An 8,279-nucleotide genomic window follows, 5' to 3' on the forward strand; every position below is an offset into this window, starting at 1 on the left:
GGAATTTCATGTTATTACCAATCCAAACAGACTTTCCATTTTCTGCTATTTCCTGCAAAAGACGTTTTCACCACTGATATGTGCAAAAACATCTACAAATTTCCTTTCGGGCAAACTAGATGCCGTATTGACTCAGTGATCATTACATGATGGGATGTGCCAGCAATAGCTCATAACATCTGCTGATATCTTTGCAATAGGTGTGGGACATAACATCATAGCTTGTGACTATTTTAAACTTATTTCATTTAAAGAAGCTCATGTGTTATACCTTTAAACATTGCAGCTTTAACCAGCGATCCTTAAATTTCTCTGACAACTTTCACATAATCATCCTGGTTTGTTTGAGATTAGATTCAAGCACCGAGTTGCTGCACTTAACTTTTATAGGAACTTTATGTTCTATTAACTCCTCTATTAGTAAGTTAATGAGCAGTGGGTCGGATGGAGGAGCTGGGGGGACAGGAAGACAAATTCCGTCTCTGTTTTGGAACCATTAAACCCCTAATGGATTCAAATGAAAACTAATTTTCTTCTATTTAGAAATTAGTCCAGATCAACACAACGAGGTGATTTTTTTTTTCAGTCTTCTGCCTACAAATTATTTTGTTGCCCCAAATTACCAAAGCAAATTCATTATTGCAAGTTCAAGTATTTGATGAAAAATTTCAATTTTGTATTTTTCTTACCGAACAAACGCTGCAATGCAAAGTGCATAAACCTGCATTTTTTCTAATGGCCAGCAGGGGGCAAATCCTCTGGTTTCACATCTAATTACCTTACTGCTCACTCAGTTTATAAACTCAGTAAACACATTCCTGATGGGTTTATGGTCTCAGCTTGTAGTTCCTCCTACTAGGTTCCTATTGGAGTCAAAGGAGGAGTGTCTCAGCGTCCCATTTCTTGAGTGAGGGGAGAGTGGACCAGGAGATTCACAGACCGACTGGGGGAGGCATTCTCAGGGCTTTGGATGCTTCACAAATCTGTTGTGGTGAAGAAAGAATGAGCGCAAATTTGTCAATTTACCAACTAATCTACATTCCTACCCTCATCTATGGCCACAAGCTGGGGGTAGTGACCGAAAGCTGAGCAAATGAGCAGAAATGAGTTTCCTCCAAAAGGTCATCACCCTAGCAGTAGGGTGAGGAGTTCAATCATTCAGGTGGAGTTTAGAGTACAGCTCCTGGGTAAGGCATTTGAGACATGTGCTACCTGAAGGAGGGCCCAGAGCAGACCCAGGACACATTGGAGAGATTGCAGGCGATGGAAGGATGGATGGATGGAGTGCTATATAAATACAAGTACATAATTACCAGACTACAATCCTGCACACCGACACAGATCCCTCCTCTGAAGAGGACACATGCGAGATCTTCCTTTTAGTGTTCAAGTATGAACAAGACAACAGCAAAGAATGTTTGAACTAAAAACTAGCTCAAAAGGCATTTCACAGTAATTCTACTAACAGGTGCAGGCTGGAGAAATGGAGGCTGAAGTGCTACGAGCCTGACTGCTCATCACTGCTTCAGCTGAAGATCAGGCTGTCTGCTTAGCTGGGTTTGGCGTATACTCGGCTTTAACATCACTCTGGGTTCTTCCACACTACCATTGTGTCTGTGCAGATTTTATAGCTTCAGTTTTCTGCACTGTACCTTCACGTTACTGTCCATGGATGTAGTAAAAACAAAAGTAATGTCCACCTATCCACTTTTTAGCTGTAGACCATTCCACTGTTTTCCCTGCATACTAACTGAAAACAGCTGATTGTGGTATAAATGTTCAGGACTGAACATGTTTGAGTTTTTTCCTTTCTGTGCCCATCGTGCAGGTAAATGAAGAACCTTTGTAATGTAAGTAATGGTATAGTTTTAAATGTAATTTGATTACTGAATTCCATCCAGCAGTGTGTTGCATTACAGAAAAAAACAGTGTTAGTACAGTACTGGTGACTACATTCTTCTTTTATATACCAGTCGATGATTTCTTATCTGTAATTGCAAATAGGGAGTTGTGTTACTCATTTATATAAGAACATTAATGATTTAAAACGGTCCTTAGATTTAAATAAATATATATTTGTAACAAATGTTCCTCATTTTGGAAATGAAAGCCGTTTCCTGCTTTGTATTTCAGCTTTAAAAAAAAACATTTTCAGATCACAGATTACACCTTCATTACAGCTTAGTGAAAAAATAATTTAACAGAAAGATGGAGAAAGCAGAGTTAAATAATTAAAATGTAAGGAATGCAGCTTTTCAGGAATTAATCTCTTGTAGACACCAATATGCACAACTAGGAGATGTTTTGAGTCCTTTTCCAAGCTCTGTTTTACAAGAAAAGCAAATCTGGCCATTTCTTTTGTCCGTTTAACGAATTCTGTGCGTATGAATGAAACCGACAGCGTTGCAGAGCGGCAGTGTTTGGACGTCTAAGTTATCTTTGGGCCCAGATCTTCTCCCTCGGTTCAGCTATGCTGGGCCGGAGCCATCCATGCCTGCCTTCTATCCCCTAGCTCGCCCACAATCCCTGATTAATGTGGTCTGGGCGGGAGCTGTCAGAAATGGCAGAGAGAATCATGGGATTTCTCCTTCAGAGTCCCAATGACACCCAGCAGCTGCAGGAGTAAACAGATGACTAACCACTGGCCTTTTGGCAGCCTGTGGAGATTCACATGGAGGGAGGGCTGTGAACGTTGCTTTGACATTTAGGTGGATTAGAAAGTTCTTGGGTTCTGCTCTCGTGGTGTCAGAGGTGGTTGGCATAGTAATTATTTGCGTCTCGGTTTTTCTTCCGCTTGACCCCCAACCGCAGCGAAAATGTAGAGCTTCCACTTACTTACAGACGTTTGCTCGAATTAAAGCGTAAAACATCCTCACGCGCCTCATTTAAAAACGAATCACATTCTGTTTGCGTTGCTACAGGACAAACAATAAGGAGCTTGCTTTGAAAAAAAAAAAAGAGGCAAAAACAAGCAATTGTCATTTCAGATCATGTCCTTCTGCAGAATGCATTTCAAATCTGGGGCTGAAGCTGTCCTGAGGGCACAGTTTTGTGTGAGGTATTGACATATTAAAGGCTCCATCAGACAATGACTGGTGTTTTTCTTTTTTAAACCACAAATAAATTACCCTCCTCAAAACACTATTACTCCTCTGAAAATGAAAACTCACTCATTGTGAATGTCTCATATCAGGTAAAAAACTGCAGAGAATTAATTAACCTTTGTCATTTTAATTGCTTTAGTGACAGCTGTCCTTTGGTGCCGGAGCTATCCTAATGCACATACTGTGGGCTTGTCAATTACTTTCACAGTGAATAGATTAAAACGCCACAGAGGATAGAGTCATTTCATTAGTCAGAATTAATGCCCCCCAGACATAACCAGGTACGAACACTTCGCCCCTAAATATGCAGGAAAATGAACAATACTATTAAGCCCATATGAATCGAATGAATTGTGGCAACATGAAATTAAGTTTACGCTCTATTTAATTCTGTCCCGCTGCTTATAATACATTTGCCGTACTGTTTTCTTTTTTTTTCCTTTGAAAAGGAATAAAAATTTAGAATACTTTTAATAGACCACCTCACACACCTAAAATGCAGGACACCTATGTGCCGCAGTTAATTGCTCTAATGGATGTTAGCATCACAGCCCTGTCAATTCTTACCTCAGTGGATAATGGCTGACAGCAGCAGCAGCGACTGTCTAATTCTCCCATTTTGCTCTTTGCGCATCTATGATCTAATGCCGCTGAGCTCATCATGAATCTGAAAGAAATTAGGCTGCTTTCAAATGTCTGTCTGCTGGGTGTCTGCTTTCAACACCAAATGTCTCCCAAGTCTCCAACCTTTTATCCCATTAGATAAGACAAGAGTCATTTTCACACTTAACCAGAACGCTAAGCCCTCCTTTCATGTATTGTCATGATTTTCACACTCGCATGCACAAAGAGTGATGGGAAAGTTCTCGTTATGTTACAGTGGATGCAAAAAGATACATAAAATCAAATAAAATCAGTATTACAGAATTACGACATCTTTATATTGGATTCAGTCACTGTGGGGTTTAGTTTACCTGTGTTTGAAAATCAACTAGCATCAAAGACAACTAGCTGTTTTGCCCAGTATTAGTTTTTTTTATTATTAATATGAAAATTATAGGAAGGTGAGTGCCAGTATGAGTTTAATGCATATGAAATATATTGAAAATAACCAGCTTGAATGGTAATATTAAAAAGCTGGATCAAAACACTCCACTGGAGTCCCAAAGATTTCTATACGTGTCCCAGAAACCATATATAACATTTCTTGTGTTAGTAATTTTTTTCCCTTTTAAAGTGAAAATCACAGAGAGGGGATGGATTAGACTGAGAAGCGCACTGCATACTCATATGAAAGTGACTCAAGCACGAGCTTGTCACAAAGAATACCGTTTTATTGTCTGTTTGAGTCTAAACGAACATCATACTGCACTAAAAAGACTTCAAAATAGCTTTCGAGTAAGTTGACTCATTAAGAAAGTGTTTATTGAGATCAACTGAGCAGCAGTTTTCCTTTAGTGCTTATTGACTTCAATGCCAAGTCAAGCGACCCTCTGAACTGAGAGAGCAGGAATCGGATCAATTAATCCTTTCATCTGCGTGCAGGACAGAGAGTAGCAATTATTTTTGGGGGGGGGGGGGGGGGGTTTACATTTAATTAACCAAATATTCATTTAGTTTCAGCTGAAAAACCATCTTGTAGCTGATAACAGCGTCTACAAGGTGCTTGTTTTGACACATTTATAACACTGAAGACACACTATAATCAGAAATCTCAATTCTCTTTCTGTAAGTGTTCAGATGCGACTAAAATCAAGATTTTATTTATTTAAATATGTGCAATCAAATATGCAGAAAGGGGCTTCGTGCTTTATAAACAGATCCACAATTCATAAAATAATTATTTAAACGTAGATTAATTAAACAAACAAAAAAAAGACTTATTCTCCCCATTTAACCTTTAAAGGTTACTGAAATTTGATTAACTGGCTTTACTTAAAATGCCTAATTAAGAGTGACAAGTTGGACTTTTTTATTTTAAGCGTGCTGTAAGGAGAAGTTACATGAACTCAGTATTGTATAACAACGCAAAGGATAAAATGCAATTAACACAACCGAAGGCATGCACTTTATGTCCATATATTTCATGCAATTTTATGATCTATGTACTTTAGAAACAGAGCTCTCAGTTCGAGTCTCCTTCCTGTTACTTGTGCACCTTCCAATAACAGAAACGCTGATTTTATTAATATGTTAACATTAACACAAACCCGGTGATTGTTCATATTTTGACCTAGCTAAACCTTTACATTACAAACTACTAGAGATGGCACGATACCACTTTTTTATGTCCGATACCGATACCGATATCATAAATTTGGATATCTGCCGATACCGATATGAATCCGATATAGTGTGTTTTTTAATCAATAAAATGTTTTTTTTAATATCTTGCTGCATTTTGTATAAGTTCATACTCAAGTTTAAATAAATAACAACACTAAAGCTATTCTGTTATACCTGTATGTAAAAAATACACTGCGCCCAAAATATTTTATAGTTCAGCAACACTGATCAAACTAATAACCTTAAACCTGCTCCATCCTCCCTATTCTGGTATTTTAAAGAGTACTTAGCAGAAATATCAAGCAACCTAACTAATAGGGTTGCAAACTCCCAGCAAAAAAAAAAATAGGGAACCACCCTCCACCTCATGATGCTTAATCGATGTAATCAAATTTAATTTGATGCAGGGGGAAAATGCACAGAAATAAATTATTTTTCAAGAATAATTAAATAGATTCAACATCTTTCTTCAACAGAATTGCAGACTGCACAGATGGTATCTTCCCAAAGGAAAAAGTACTATAGCTTACTAGGGTATATTAGACTTAACAGTTACTATATACAGTAATGGACTTCTATATATTTTACATCAGATTAAAACTTTGGGTGTAAGAGTCAGATAATTATTTATTAAAAGCTAGACATTTTAAATGAGAATAAGAAAGAAAAGTATGTCTTTGTGCCCCCTTTTCCCTGTTCATGCCCTATCGGCCCCCCTGGCTAAACTTTGCTAGATCCGCCCCTGCACAGTTATCAGCAGTCAGCTACGTAGAAAAGGATCCTGGTGTAGAAAGTAATATTAAATTCTAACAACAGCTTATCAAGCTTAAACGTGCTGCTGTTGTTCAGCCGCTGGTTTCCTCTTTCTGGTGAGAAGTGGGGCAAAAACAAAGAAGAGAGACGGACTCGCGACAGAAAAGCCGATCAGCTGATCATTAAGCAGTTTCACAATTGAAGTAGCAGCAGGAGAGAGAGAGAGAGAGAGAGAGGCAGTCGCTCCATAAGCTTTACAGACATTCAGAGATGAACTTACACACTTGCTTTACTTCTCTCTGGGAAAACTTCCTCGGAGATGAAATGCTGGTTTGCTAGCTAGGCTACAAATACACACAGCCGCTCTATCACGTGAGCACACTGCTGCAACGTGCTACGGTTATGAGAAGAGTTACGCTGTGTAGCAAGTTTTGTGAGGTGCTTTTTTGATATTTAATGGATCGGATTACATTTTTTATTTCTCGCCGATATCCGATCCAGTAATTTGGGTCAGTATCGGACCGATACCGATACGTAATATCGGATCGGTCCATCTCTACAAACTATAGACACGATAATCAAAGTCTAATCGAAGTTTAAGCACAAAATAAGTGAAATAATTATCACAACACTGTCTGAAGGCTCTGAGGTCACAAAGCAGGACCTCCAGCAACACTTGAGGGAAGATGAACAACTTTAATAATAGACCAACGCCTTTCGGCTTGTGGCCGTCATCAGGGTTGTTCATCTTCCCTCAAGTGTTGCTGGAGTTCCTGCTTTGTGAATTCTTTTATCCTCTTCATGCACCTTGGAAGCAGGTGAAGTTGTGCCAGAATTTTTATACCAAAATTTTTTGCTGCAAAGGCTCTGAGGTTAAATATTAAAAGTCCCATAAATATTTACACTCCCCATTTCAGCTTGTCAACAATAGCTTATTAAATGAAACAAGTACACACAACTATACTTCTCAGATTACCAACAAAGGCAACAGTGTTGGTTTTGCCATTTCATTATTTTACTGTCGGGTCATTAAAAAAAAAACAAAAAAAAAAAAACATACAGTAGGTTAGTAAGATTTGATCTGTCAGACTAAACACTTTTCAAATTACAATAAACTTTTAAGGTAAAATTGAGCTTTGTGTCCAAAATTAATAATTTAATTAGCATTATTTTTAAAACTTGTAACTAGTCAATCCTATCACCAATCCTAAATCTTGCCCTCTTCTCTCGTCTATCTGTCAATTAGGCCTCACAAAGTGAGCTTCCTTTTGTGTTCAAATAAGACTCCCGAGTTATTTTAACTCACCAGATGTCGTTTTTCTAATGACCTCTGCACAATCTAACTTCTTTTTGCAACCAGAGAAGATGCCCTCTGCTGGCCATTAGAAAAAAAAATGCAGGTTCAAAGCTTTTCTGTGTTGGCTTTTATATACAGTCTATGGCTAACACCCAAATTTAGAGATAACTCAGTATAAATAGTAAAACTAGCATGAATTAATATGTTTACCTAAATTTTACGTGTTTCATTTTTTCCCCTTTCTCCGTTTATTTTATTAGGGCCCAGTCACACAGGTTAGGAGACCAGCTGGCACCTCCTGGTAACACATAGACCACTAAGGAAAAATGTGTATGCAAAAACTGTTTGGCGAGTAAATGCTGAATATTGCTGACAGCTGAAAAAGGTCACAAAGGTGTATACAGAACTGAAAACCAATTACTTTGTTCACCAGCAGATCAGGATGGTTACTCGTAGTTTTTATGAAAGACTGACTTGTCTGCAGACGTTCAGCTTCTCGAGCAGTAGTGATTGGTGCAAGCGTGACGCAAACTGGGAATGGAAAACCATCACCTTAATAATAAAAGTTGCTTCTTTTGAAATGTTCTGGTTGCAGTGTTGAGAGTTATCAACCAACCACTGTTAAGTCTTCCTGAAGGGAATGGTCTCCTCTTTCTGATTTCGCTCACATTTTTCACAGTTTTACTGCTGCTCAAGTTGGCAGGCGACTTCACATCTTTTGTGCAAGCTACAGGGAACGAGCCAGTAGCAGATTACCTCTGCAAGGATGGTGCAGTAGCCATCTTTGGCAGCAACCACTCAGGGAAAAAATATTTTTCTCCAGTGGTTGACAGGGGGTC

Source organism: Neolamprologus multifasciatus, chromosome 11 (assembly GCF_963576455.1).
Source record: "Neolamprologus multifasciatus chromosome 11, fNeoMul1.2, whole genome shotgun sequence".
Taxonomy (NCBI): Eukaryota; Metazoa; Chordata; class Actinopteri; order Cichliformes; family Cichlidae; genus Neolamprologus; species Neolamprologus multifasciatus.